The sequence below is a fragment of the Lolium rigidum genome, chromosome 7 (assembly GCF_022539505.1).
Source record: "Lolium rigidum isolate FL_2022 chromosome 7, APGP_CSIRO_Lrig_0.1, whole genome shotgun sequence".
NCBI classification, from domain to species: domain Eukaryota; kingdom Viridiplantae; phylum Streptophyta; class Magnoliopsida; order Poales; family Poaceae; genus Lolium; species Lolium rigidum.
The window spans coordinates 43,989,366-44,003,661 of NC_061514.1; the positions used below are offsets into that span (position 1 = coordinate 43,989,366).

Sequence of the window (14,296 nt, forward strand, 5' to 3'; positions counted from 1 at the left end):
CGATGATCGGGGACGCCGGGGTTGCCAGTGCTCTAATTTCACCCGTCCATGGTCAAGAGGGGAAAGGAGAGTCCATCAGTCGCCGAGGTCCCGGGGCTGCGAGACGGAGCAGGAGCTTTAACGGCGGAGAGGGGAACGATGTGGGGGGCAGGAGATGAGGGAGGAGGAACCGTTTCGGTGGCTGCACCACCGCAACACGATGGGAAGGGCTGGCGGCAGCAAACCCTAGCGCTGTTGGTCGCCTCTCTTTCTTCTTTCTCGTGGCGTGGGTTTTCCAGGTACGTGCGATATGTGATGGTGCTGAGTTGGGCCCAACTGTCGGCTCGGAGAACGACCGAAAGGACGACCAAAGTAGGGGGAGAAGGGGGAACACGTTCCTTCTTTTTAAGTAGTAGAGATTTAGACTCGTCCCAAAGATTACTGCAACCAAAGACGACGATGAATGAATGCACTCTTCTTTATGCATTCTTTGGTTCCACATTAAAAATCGAAATTAGAATAAAATTAAGAGTGGATACCTCCTAGGTTGCCATTAGAGTATTTAACAATTTTTTATTCTAGTACCCTATTTGGAATATTGTGCAATTATTAGCCATTATAAGGTTTTAAGTGAATTTTTACCGGTGGGACCTGTAGTCAATGCACATAGTGTGCCACGTAGATCGGTTTCCCCGATATTTTTCAGCCAGGATCCACCAAGTGGTACAAGAAAAAGTGTGATATGCCATGTGTAGGATAACGTTGCATAGAAAACAAAAAATTTCCTATCGCGAACACGCAATCCAAGCCAAGATGCAATCTAGAAGACGGTAGCAACGAGGGGGTATCGAGTCTCACCCTTGAAGAGATTCCAAAGCCTACAAGAGAAGGCTCTTGTTGCTGCGGTAGACGTTCACTTGCCGCTTGCAAAAGCGCGTGGAAGATCTTGATCACGATCGGTTCCGGCGCCACGAACGGGCAGCACCTCCGTACTCGGTCACACGTTCGGTTGTTGATGAAGACGACGTCCACCTCCCCGTTCCAGCGGGCAGCGGAAGTAGTAGCTCCTCTTGAATCCGACAGCACGACGGCGTGGTGTAGGTGGTGGTGGAGAAGTCCGGCGGAGCTTCGCTAAGCGTGCGGGAAGTGGAGGAGCAAGGCGGCTAGGGTTTGGGGAGAGGGGGGCGCCGGCCACTATGGGGTGCGGCCACCTTGGTGGTGTTTTAGGTGGCCGGCCCCCTCCCCTTGGCCCTCATTATATAGGTGGAACCCCAAGAGTTGGTCTCCAAGTCTTCGAATAAGACCCGAACCAAAAACCTTCCATATGGAGGGGAAACCTAGCCAAGCTAGGACTCCCACTAGAGGTGGGAGTTCCACCTCCCATATGGGGGGTTGGCCGGCCCCCTAAGGGGGAGTCCACTTGGGACTCCTCCCCCACTAGGGTTGGCCGGCCATGGAGAGTGGAGTCCCATGTGGACTCCACCTTCCTTGGTGGTTTCTTCCGGACTTTTCTAGAACCTTCTAGAACCTTCCATAGAACCTTCCGCGACATTTTAATTCACATAAAATGACATCCTATATATGAATCTTATTCTCCGGACCATTCCGGAACTGCTCGTGATGTCCGGGATCTCATCCGGGACTCAGAACAAATATTCGAACTCCATTCCATATTCAAGTTCTACCATTTCAACATCCAACTTTAAGTGTGTCACCCTACGGTTCGTGAACTATGCGGACATGGTTGAGTACTCACTCCGACCAATAACCAATAGCGGGATCCGGAGATCCATAATGGCTCCCACATATTCAACGATGACTTTAGTGATCGAATGAACCATTCACATACAATACCAATTCCCTTTATCACGCGATATTTTACTTGTCCGAGGTTTGATCTTCGGTATCACTCTATACCTTGTTCAACCTCGTCTCCGACAAGTACTCTTTACTCGTACCGTGGTATGTGGTCTCTTATGAACTTATTCATATGCTTGCAAGACATTAGACGACATTCCACCGAGAGGGCCCAGAGTATATCTATCCATCATCGGGATGGACAAATCCCACTTGTTGATCCATATGCCTCAACTCATACTTTCCGGATACTTAATCCCACCTTTATAACCACCCATTTACGCAGATGGCGTTTGGTGTAATCAAAGTACCTTTCCGGTATAAGTGATTTACATGATCTCATGGTCATAAGGACTAGGTAACTATGTATCGAAAGCTTATAGCAAATAACTTAATGACGAGATCTTATGCTACGCTTAATTGGGTGTGTCCATTACATCATTCATATAATGATATAACCTTGTTATTAATAACATCCAATGTTCATGATTATGAAACTAATCATCCATTAATCAACAAGCTAGTTTAAGAGGCATACTAGGGACTTCTTGTTGTCTACATATCACACATGTACTAATGTTTCGGTTAATACAATTATAGCATGGTATATAAACATTTATCATAAACATAAAGATATATATAATAACTACTTTTATTATTGCCTCTTGGGCATATCTCCAACAGTCTCCCACTTGCACTAGAGTCAATAATCTAGATTACATTGTAAGGTACCTAACACCCATGGCATTCTGGTGTTGGTCATGCTTTGCCTTAGGGAGAAGTTTTAGTCAACGGATACTGCTACATTCGGATCGGTGTGTACTTTGCAAATCTTTACTTCTCCATCTTCGATGTACTCGCGAATCGAATGATAACGCAGCTTGATATGCTTCAGCCTCTTGTGTGACCTTGGTTCTTGTGCATTGGCGATGGCACCACGATGTCTACGCCCCTCCTTTTCTCTGTAGACGGTGTTGGGCCTCCAAGAGCAGAGGTTTGTAGAACAGCGAGCAAGTTTTCCCTTAAGTGGATCACCCAAGGTTTATCGAACTCAGGGAGGAAGAGGTCAAAGATATCCCTCTCATGCAACCCTGCAACCACAAAGCAAGAAGTCTCTTGTGTCCCCAACACACCTAATAGGTGCACTAGTTCGGCGAAGAGATAGTGAAATACAAGTGGTATAAATATATATGAGCAGTGGCAACGACACCAGAAAAGTGCTTTGCCCAGGACAGTAAACAAGCAGTAGTAACGCAGCAGTAGTAACTGTTATCACCAGAATTTGACCGAGTCAGAGGCGGGCCGCGATCAAGATGGACTTGAAGAATATACATGGAAGAAATACGTAAATCGGCCTTATATGCAAAGTTTGGGCTAGTTTGCCCTTGTATCTGTAACATAGTAGGATACGTGTCGGTTAGTTAGAGTTTGTCTCGCGCACGGTTGGGATTATTCCCACGTTAGAAAGTCTACGGACTATAAATATGTATCTAGGGTTTATGAAATAAACAACAATCACGTTCACCACAAACCAATCTAGGCGCATCGCCAACTCCCTTGTCTCGAGGGTTTCTTCCGGGTAAGCATCATGATGCCTATATCGCATCTTGCGATCTAGGCAGTACAAGTTTATTCGTTGTCCATGCGTTGCTCGTACTGAAGTCTTTTTGATGGCGAGCAACGTTGTTATCTTAGATGTATTAGGGTTAGCATTGTTCTTCGTATCATATGCTGTCGTAGTGCGACCCTTATACATCTAGCCGCCCTTACACCTATCCTAGGTGTAGGGGCGGCACCCCGCTTGATCATTGTTCAGTAGATCCGATCCGTTACGGTTGCTCCTTGTCCTTCAAGGATTAGTTTAATATCTGCAATAGTTAGGCCTTACAAAGGGTTGAAGGATCCAGCGACGTGTAGGGTGTAGTTTGCTAGTCCTAGACAGGGTGTTCCGGGGATCAACCTCGTGTTGGTTTTTAGGCCTTGTCTAGGATTGACTTACGAACACCGTACGCGGCCGCGAGGCTCAATCACGAGTAGGATGTTCCGATTATGCGGTGAAAACCCTAAATCGTCGTAGATCGCTTTAGCTTTATTCTGATCAAGCAGGACCACCATATATTCGTACACCTCGTGCGAATCATGGGTGGATCGGCTCTTTGAGCCGATTCACGGGACAACACGAGAGCCGATCGAGGCTCGTATTTAATGTTTACGTGTATGCCATGCAGGAAACTAAGCGAGGCATCATCCATCACCTTCACGACCGAGGTATAGGTCGGGTGGCACGCCTTGCATCGGCATCGGACGTGCGTGCCGGAATCTTTGCGGGCCGTCGCTCGGAGGGACCGGGGCCAGCCGCAGCCCTAAGTTGCTCCCGGCTCTCTGTGTTGCCCGTCGCTGCTCGCCGGTGGGTTTCGACCGCAACACATTACGGCACGCCCGGTGGGACTATCTTCGACATCAACCACCTCACCATCTACATCTGAGATGGCGGACGGCACTCCAGTCACGTACGAGGATCTGACCGAGGAGCTCAAGAAGAAGTATGACGAGGTCAAAGCAATCCTCGAAGCCGACCTCATCGGCTCTTTTCGCAGAACCCGCTCACATGGTATTCACTAAACGACTTGGGCCTCTCCCATCTAAGAACGAGCAAACTGACTCCTCTCGGGAAGAAGACCTCGAGGGGTTAAAAGATGACTGTGAAGGAGAAGAGGACAGATACCACCGGCCAAGGTGGTGCCCTGATGGACTCAGCCGTTCCCAAAGGCGTGGCTTGGAGGAAGCCGAAAGGTTGTACCTGCACGCGCTAAGGAAGGTGCGGCCTGATCTGGCCGCAGAAGTTCAACGAACCCTGGACGAAGAGGGTCGACCACGAAGGAAAGTATGGCGCCCCAAACGGAGGAAAGCCGGTGATGAGACATCGGTTGGCACAAACGAGATGTAAGCCTCTTTTGAGCAATACAATCAAGATAGGGGCCAATTCCAGCAATCGCCCCGTATTATCCTTGCTATACGCTCCGCCTGCGTTCAGCGTCGATCTAACAGGTGACGGAAAGCTAGGGTATGGGTTTACATCGGCTTACGAGCTCGAGGAAGTCGGCGTTAGTCATGTCTGCAGAGCCGATGTTCAGGTATAGTCCTATCGATAACCGCAGAGCCGATATCCGCAGTAACCTGACAGATTCGGCTCGGGGGGGGCACATAATCAGATAGACAGACGCATGGGAAATAAAATATTAGGGGGCCGATGGAAAATCGGCCAGTAAAAAAAATGTAGCAAGTACAGCCGAAGCAGAGTCATCGACTTCAGAAGATCAAGTTCAGTAAAACATTTGTCTCTGAAGGCCCTACTGAAGAAACGCGCCGAGGGCATGAAGGGCGTCAGCACGGATGCGATCCACCTCGGCAATCTCAGCCTCGTCGTCCTCGTCTTTGCCCATCACCAGCTGACTGCTCAGGGTACGAATTTCAGCCAGATCGGTCTTCAGATCGGCTGTGAGGCCCTTTGCTTCCTCTTGAGAACGGGCAATAAGGGCTTCCTTGTCTTGGATAAGCTGCTTGGTCACCCTGACCCTCTCTTCAAGGCTCTCCAGTTCCTCGCGCAGGGTCTCGAGTTCGGCGCTATTGGCAGAAGTGTCAGTCTTGGCGTCCAAAGCAGCCTTCTTCTCGTTGAGCCGTTGACACTTGTCTGCAATATCGACTCTCAATGGAAGCTGGGTGTGGCGAAGTTTAATCCTTTGACGAGCCGATTGCACCCTTGACTTGAAGACCGATAGAGTCACAGCTGGCCAAAGCTTCACTTGCAGTGTCATAGGGAGATGGGGCTGGATATCTTCCAGGATGCCTTTGACTTCCTCGGAATTTTCAACCAGAGTCTCAATTGAGGAAGAGAGCAAATCCTTGAGACGCTAGAGTGGACCTTGGACCGTGCTAGGATTGGGCTCTCCACATGCCTTGGAAGTAGTTGGTTCGATGGATTCTGGATCGAACGTCAGCAAGCTCGAGAGATCACAAACCTGACAAGACAAACAAAATGGGTTTGGCATACAATGAAGAAAGTGATAGAGCCAAGGAAAGGGGGTGTACCTCTCCCAAGGGAGGAGGAGCAGCCGATGTTGTGACAATCGGTTTTTTCGTGGACGTGGCCAGGTTAGCCGCTTGATCAGCCACGATCGTTGAGGTGGCTAGGTCTTGTGCGGCGGGCGGCATCAGTACCTCCTCGACGTCCCCACTAGAAGTATCGTTGGCCTGCAAAAGGAAGCAATTAGCCGATCCAAGTGGTGATGGTTTGAAATACAAACCAGGAAGGTAATTACATTTGAGACCTCCTGGCTTGATGGAGAAGCTCGTGGGTCTTTGCGAGCCCTTTTGACACATCGACGCTTCACGCGTGACCCTGATTTGATCGAGGTTTGGGGAGCAGGAGGCTCGGGAATCAACCTTTTCTTAGAAGCCGGCGCTGGCGAGCCCGTCTGGCTCTGTGTAGTGGACCTCTCGGAGTTGCCCGAGCTCGAATCCCTTTGGCTGGACTCTGCTTCCCCGCTGGAGTTCTCTTCGGTGGAAGTCTGTAGAGAGAAGTACAAGCATGTTGCAAAGGACGGGGGAAGCAGGTAAATGTGGACAAGGCGCAAGTCAATTTACGTGCAAGCTTTCTTGGGCGGGAGCTTTGCGCTTCAAGGTCTTTCTGGCAGCCACCTTCCTCACTGCCGTCCTCGCCTGAGTTGAGGCTCGGGGGGCAACTGGTACCGAAGATGCTTTACTCTTGGGGGCCGATTTCGGTGAGATCGGCTCACTCTGCATTATGACTTTCTTCAGGGGCGGCGAGCTCTGGCAGAAGAGAACCACGGGGCCGGAGGAAGGAATTCGAAGGGGGAGCCATCGGCTTGCGTGGGAGCTGGGCCATCTCGTTGCTGCCAGAAGATGGAGTCAGGTTACAGACAATCACCAGAAGCCATTGCAAGAAATTTATAAGTAATGGTACCTGGTCTGCAGGGACATCATACTCGGCATCAAGTTGTCTCAGCAGCGGTCCTAGAGCCCTTCTGAAGGCATGGGTCTTCCACATGGACCACCAAGCCTCGAAATCATCGGTAGTGAAGGTGAAACGGAGGTTGTGGGGAATTGGAATGGCCAAAGCATCAAAGAAGGTATAGCACCTTTGGCCAGTGAGGATGTCGGGCGGTTCGGCTACGCTTGCTGTCGGGTGGTGTAGGAAGAAGTGTGGAGGCACTGCCCAGAGACCAAGCTGTCGGGCTACTACTACCGGTTGGTAAGACTCATAACCAGGCTTGATGATTCGGTTTGAGGTACTCATGCCAACTGGGAGAAAGCAAGGACGAATCATGATAGAGTACAAATGCCGGGTGCTAGCGTCATCGGCAAAGTTATCCAATCGGAAGGAGACCAGGTTCTCAAAGTTCTCCGATTCAGTATAGGGAAAGAATAGGGGGTTGTCCAAACCTTGGAAGAAAATCTTGAACCACCCTGTTGCTTCCTTAGGGATCAGCCTGCTGCCTGGGAGACCATACAAAGCTTGGCCATAGCTGGTGCATCGGATCTCCTTTCCATTAGCATCTGGGAAGGTGCAGGTGGCCAAGGGTGGGAAGTCTGGGATCTGGCTCTGAAAGTACAGCTGAGCCCATAACTGAATGAACCACCAGGGGCCTCCAGTTTTAACTGTCCTTTGAGAGAATAGTTTGACAGACATTAGTTGAAGAGATCGATAGACCTCTCCAAGAAACAGTTTGCCGAGGCCAAGTTGAGTGCCTTTGGCAAGTTCATAGGCCAGGGAAAGGTAATTCTTGGTGGGGGCGAGTGATGGGCCACAGAATATGAAGTGCTCCAACCAGAAGTTCAGGAAGGCTGTGTGCTCTCTCTCTGTCACAGGGCCTTTGGTTTTCATATAACGATTGAGGTAGGCACCCCAGCTAGTACACTCTTTTTTGGAGGAAAGGGTGAAAGGAACTTTCGGCAGTTTGAATGCAGAAGGGCTTGGGGATGCAATGTCTAGGCCTGTGATCATGGCCACATCCAGCAGAGTTGGTGTCATAGGGCCATGGCCAAACATGAAATAGTTCAGTGCATCAGACCAGAAATAGCCGATGGTTTTCAGAATATTTTCGTTCTTTTCAAGGGGGGACAATGATAAAGACAAGGCATCGGCTATCCCTATGGCTTCCCAGGTAGCATAGTGGGTTTTGGATACTCTAGTGTACCATGCCACCCAACCTTCAGGAGGATTAGGCCAGGCTCGCAGGCAGTCGGCCCAGGAAGATAGATCTAAGTTCTGGTTCACGAAGGGGATTCTGTTAGCCTCGCATGAAATTAAGAGGGCGGAACTCTCGGAAGAACGGGGACCGAGGCACATAGAATTTGCGAGAGAAGGATGTGGCAGTAAGATGTCTGAAACCTAAAATTAACAACGGAACAGAACATTAACTCAGGTGTTTGCTATTAATCCTAACGTCGATTCGAATGGCGAGAGGAGGTTAAGGATTACCTTCAGACCGGAGACCATGGCGTTGGTATTGGATGATTCTGCCATTGGATGTCTTTGTAGAGCTGAGGCAGCGCGGTCGAGATCTGGGATGCGGGTGGCTATGAGTTGGAACTGCTCAGGCGGCGATTTGGGGATCTGAGTTTGCTTTCTCAGACGGAGGTCGCAGGTTACCGTTTGGAGGGGCAACTGGTTCGGCCTTACTCGTGTTTTTATGGTAGAGATTGATGCGATGCCATCGGCTCTTTTGGGAGATCGTTTGACGTTGACTATCGGTAAAAAGTTGATTGGAAATACTTCTTCATTAATAAAAGGAGGGTTTTTACAATGAAGAGCCGATTGCTCAAGAAAGGGGGAACAAAAGAAGAGCCGATTGCTCGAGTACTACTGTTGACGTCAGAAACCCACCGGCGGGCAGCGACGGGCAACACCGTAGAGCCGGGAACAACCTAGGGCTGCGGCTGGCCGAGGTCCCTCCGAGCGACGGCCCGCAAAGCCTTCTGGTCACACGTCCGATGCTGATTGCAAGGGCGTGCCACCTGACCTATACCGGTCGGGAAGGTGATGGAGATGCCTCGCTTAGTTTCTGCATGGCATACACGTAAACATTAAATACGAGCCTCGATCGGCTCTCAGGTTATCCTGTGAATCGGCTCAAGGAGCCGATCCACCCATGATTCGTACGGGGTGCACGAATATATGGTGGTCCTGCTTGATCAAGATAAAGCTAATTAGATCTACAACGATTTAGGGTTTTCACCGCATAATCGGAACATCCTACTCGGGATTGGGCCTCGCGGCCACGCACGGTGATCGTAAGTCGATCCTAGACAAGGCCTAAAAACCAACACGAGGTTGATCCCGGAACATCCTGTCTAGGACTAACGAACGACACCCTACGTGCCGTCTGGATCCTCCAGCCCCTTGTAAGGCCTAACTATTGCGAGATATTAAACTAATCCTTGATGAACAAGGAGCAATCGTAACGGATCAGATCTACTAAATAACGATCAAGCGGGTGCCGCCCCCACACCTGAGATAGGTGTGAGGGCGGCTAGATATGCAAGGGTTGCACTACGATAGCATGTTTACGCGAAGAACTATGCTAACCCTAACACATCTATGATAACTACGTTGCTCGCCATCAACAAGGCTTCGGTACGAGCAACGCATGAACAACGTGGAGCTTGTGCTTTGCCTAGATCGCAAGATGCGATCTAGGCAGACATGTTGCTACCGGTAGAAACCCTCGAGATGAAGGAGTTGGCGATGCGCCGAGATTGATTTGGTTGGTTGAACGTTGGTTGTTGTTTATTCCATAAACCCTAGATACATACTTATAGTCCAGGGGACTTTCTAATTCAGGCGTGCACCTAACCGTGCACGGGTAAAATTCTATCTTCTAATCTAAGATGCAATCTACCATAATTAAAGATACACGGGCAATCTAGCCCAAACTCTTCGTGCGAGGCCGCTTCAGAGATCTTCCACGTGTAGTCTTCCAAGCCCATCTCTCTTTCGGCCCACCTCCTGATTTAGCCAAAATCTGGTGATAACACATGCCCCCCTGGTTTTGGAATTGATAATTCCAAAATCACTCTGTTTTTTCTTCGTCAGGTCATGTCATGGCAGAGCAGAACCGTCGCAGCATCCTTCATCATGATGCCCTGTCTTCTCAACTTGTCCGCGTGCTTTGACCGTTATCTTTGGGCACCACCTCCTCGGAAACTGCTGTGGCATTGAATTTTTACCATAGCCCCTTTATTTAACCGCTCTGAGCAGTTTGCCACTTCATCACCTTACTCTGTTCTGGCCATCGGCTCCCAAAAACCCCCAATCTCCCATAGCCATGTCTTCCTCTTCTTCCTCATCGGTCTTCTCTGACTCCTCCTCATCCCGCGAGCCTACACCGGAGTGGGGCTCTTTGGCGGCGCACGATATTCTCGCCCCCACGACATGGGACAAAGAAGAACACGATTCCTCCATCTGGTCTGAAGATGACAAATCCCTGACCGACGGAGAGGGCGACCTCCAATTCCTCGTCGAGGGGGAAGAGGAGGCGGAGAGCGAGGACGACCGCTTCTCCTGGGATGACTTCACTTCCTCCGAGGAGGAGGCGGAGGAGGAGGACGACGACGACGACTCCCTCGAAGGTTACCCACCAGCGAAGCGCCTCCGCACCTGGTGGGACGACGACAGCGATGACGACGATGAGGAAGATGAGGCCCCCGTAGAAGGCTACGGAAGCTCTGAGGAGGAGCCTTTCAGCAGCTGCGCCGGAGGCAGCGACGACGAGGGCAGCAATGGCCCCTAGATTAGGGGTCGGTCGTAGTACTTGGCTTTTGCCCTTTTCTTTTCCTGAGCAATCGGCTCTTTCTTTGTAAGAAATCCCCTTATCAATGAAGAGAATATCCTTTAATTAACTTTGCTTCCTTGTCAACCCTGCCGATTGTTGAATGGAGTTGTCGTACAGAGAGCCGATAGCGAAACATCGGCTCACACGATGATCTGAGGCCAAACTGTTGTCTAAACGCACAGTCCAACAGGCCTTAGTAGGCCTAAATCTCGTCCAAACCATCAAATTGAACTCCTCAGCAACCATTAGGAGATTCGTCTCACATATCATGGTTTCTGGTCTGAACCGATTTCGTTAACTTGCTAATCTGAACTTATTCTGAAGTCGATGCCCGTGCATCGGCTGCATTTGCATACTGTTATCTCCATACGTTTTCTCAAGTCGATGTCTACGCATCGGCTGTGATTTTTGATTTTTTACTGGCCGATTTAAAATCGGCCCCCACATCTTACTGCCCGTCATCCCACATGCTTGGGAAGTATTTCTTGAGGTGTTGACCATTGACAGCTACTGGGAACTTCTCGCCGCTCAACTCCTCCAGCATGTATGCATTACCCTTCAAGGCCTGGACAACTTTGTACGGACCGTGCCAATTAGGAGACCATTTGCCATATGCCTTGTCCCTGGTTCCCAACGGTAATACCGCTTCCCATACTAGATCACCAACTTGGAACTCCTTTGGTCTAACCTTTTTATTGTAGGCACGAGCCACCCTGGCTTTGTTCTCCTTAATCTTCTCCAACGACCACGGCCTAAGTTACATTGCGTCCTCAATAGTGTCACTCATCAAAGCTGCATATTCTTCGGTACGTCGAGATCATTACGAAACGTGACACGTCTTGATCCAGCCGTAATTTCCCAAGGCAATACGGCTTCCTGTCCATAGACGAGCTGGTACGGTGAAGTCTTTATAGCTCCATGGCACGACATGCGGTAGGCCCATAATGCTTCTGACAACTTCTCATGCCAGTCCCTAGGGTTCTCGTCAATTTTCCTCTTGATCAGCTTGATTAGACTCTGGTTGGACGCTTCAGCTTGCCCATTAGCTTGAGCATAGTATGGAGATGATCGGATCAGTTTAATCCCCATGTCATCGCAGAACTTCCTGAATTCTTTAGACACAAAGACCGAACCTCCATCGGCCGTGATAGTTTGAGGAATCCCGAACCTATGAATGACGTGTTCCTTCACAAATTTGATCACATCTTCAGATTTCACCTTCTTCATAGGGACGGCTTCCACCCACTTGGTGAAGTAATCTGTGATAACCAAAATCCATTCGTGTTTTTTCAATGTTGAGGAAATCGCTTATCGGGGTTAACTCGGCCGGTTGACGATTAGCGATTAATAGGCAAATCGGCCGATTAATCGGGCGATAAATGAGTTAATCGGGCGATAAATGAGTTTATCGGCTAATCGGTGACCACTGAATAGGGATTAATCGGGTGATTAATCGTTGAATCGGACGATTTTTTGAACAGTGTGTTTTTTGCTCGACGCCGGATGGATTTTGCCGATCATATCCATGCCCCACCCCCGAAACGGCCAAGGCTTGATGATGGGGTTCATTGCTCGATCTTTGGTACCATCTGAATTTTCCCGAACATCTGACACGCTTGGCACCCCTTGTAATAATTGAAGCAACCTTCAAGCATGGTGGGCCAATAAAACCCTGATCGTCTGATTAGCCACTTCATCTTATGAGCCGACTGATGCGTTCCACAGGCGCCTTCATGTACCTCATGTAAGAGCCGATTAGACTCAGTCGGTCCCAGGCACTTGAGTAGCAACCCTTCCAACGTCCTGTAGAACATGTCGTCTCCTATAAGGACATACTTCATGGCTTTGTATCTTATCCGTTTAGGTGCCCCCCGAGCCGAATCTTTCAAATAATTGAAGATTTCAGCTCTCCAATCATCCTGTTCCAGGAACTGTATCTGGACTTCTGCTCCGTCAACCGTATCTATGTAGCCTGAAGCCATCTGTGCGAGATTGTTGGCCTCGGCATTTTGGGATCTTGGGACCCAATTAAAGTTGATGTACCGAAACTGTGTCATCAACTCACGGCATTCCATCCAATATGGGAAAAGCGATTCACTTTCGCACTTATATTCGTCCGTGAGCTGATTAATCACCAACTTTGAGTCTCCAAAAAGCTCTACTGCTTCAGCTCCGGCTTCCAGCAGCAACTCCATTCCCTTACGTATTGCCTCATATTCTGCTACGTTGTTGGTGCAAGGGGCAGATAATCTGATGGAGAAGGAGTACTCTGCCCCCGAGGCGACACGAGCAGAATGCCGACGCCACAACCATCGTCACACACCGATCCATCAAAGAACATAGTCCATGCACGTATAGATAGTGCTGCTATATTGGTACCGATCCGTTCAGCGATAAGATCGGCCAACGCTTGTCCCTTGACTGCTTTCGCCGGCTGATACCGGAGATCAAATTCTGACAACGCAAACATCCACTTACCAAGTCGGCCTTTCAAAACAGGGGCCGACAACATGTGCTTGACAACATCTGACTTGCATATGACGATGATCTCTGCCGTCAAAAGGATGTGATGAAGCTTGGTGCGAGGTAAAGAACAGGCAGAGGCAAAGTTTCTCGACCTCAGGATATCTTGTCTCCGCGTCCAGCATCCTTCTGCTGAGGTAGAAAACGACCTTCTCAACGCCATCGTAGAGTTGCACCACCACCGAAGCGATGGATGTGTCAGCTACTGACAAGTAGATGTAGAACGGCCTGTCTTGCTGGGGCGAAACTAGCACAGGCGGCGTCGTCAGATACCGCTTAATCTCATCAAACGCCTGTTGCTGTTCTGCCCCCCAGTGAAACTCATCATCAGATTTAGTCTTCACCAGCGCCATGAACGGCTCGATTCGTCCTGACAGATTAGAGATGAATCGTCGGACAAAATTAATCTTGCTGATGAGGCGTTGGAGCTCCTTTTTTGTGGTTGGCGGTTGCATGGTACGCACCGCCTCCTGACTTTTCAGACCGATCTCAATTCCACGTTCATGAACCAGAAACCCTAGGAACTGACCAGCCGTCACACCAAAGGCGCACTTCTTCGGATTCATTCTCAGTCCGAATTTCCGAGTTCGGTCTAGGACGCGCCGTAGATCGTCCAAGTGTCCCTCCATGGAGACTGATTTGACTACCACGTCGTCGATATAGATCTCCACCAACTTGCCGATCAGATCATGAAATATATAATTCATGGCTCGTTGGTACGTTGCACCGGCATTCTTCAACCCAAAGGTCATGACCACGTACTCAAACAAGCCTACTGCCCCTGGTACTCTGAATGCGGTCTTGTGTATATCTTCCGGAGCCATGAAGATCTGGTTATAACCGGCGTTGCCATCCATGAAGCTCAACACCTTGTGGCCGGCAGCTGCATTTATCAACGTTTCTGCCACAGGCATTGGATATTCGTCCTTTGGAGTGGCTCTGTTAAGATCTCGGAAATCGATGGCCACTCGCCATCGGCCGTCCTTCTTCTCCACAGGAACGATACTGGAGATCCACTCAGCATACCTGCATGGCCTGATGAACCCGGCGGCCAACATTTTCTCGATCTCTTTCTTGACTTC

The 14,296-nt window shown here is 49.6% G+C and overlaps 1 pseudogene; it reads right to left on the reverse strand.

The window, feature by feature from the left end:
- The window catches only part of LOC124671245, a 41,456-nt pseudogene that overhangs the window by 10,964 nt on the left and 16,196 nt on the right, over positions 1–14,296 (reverse strand).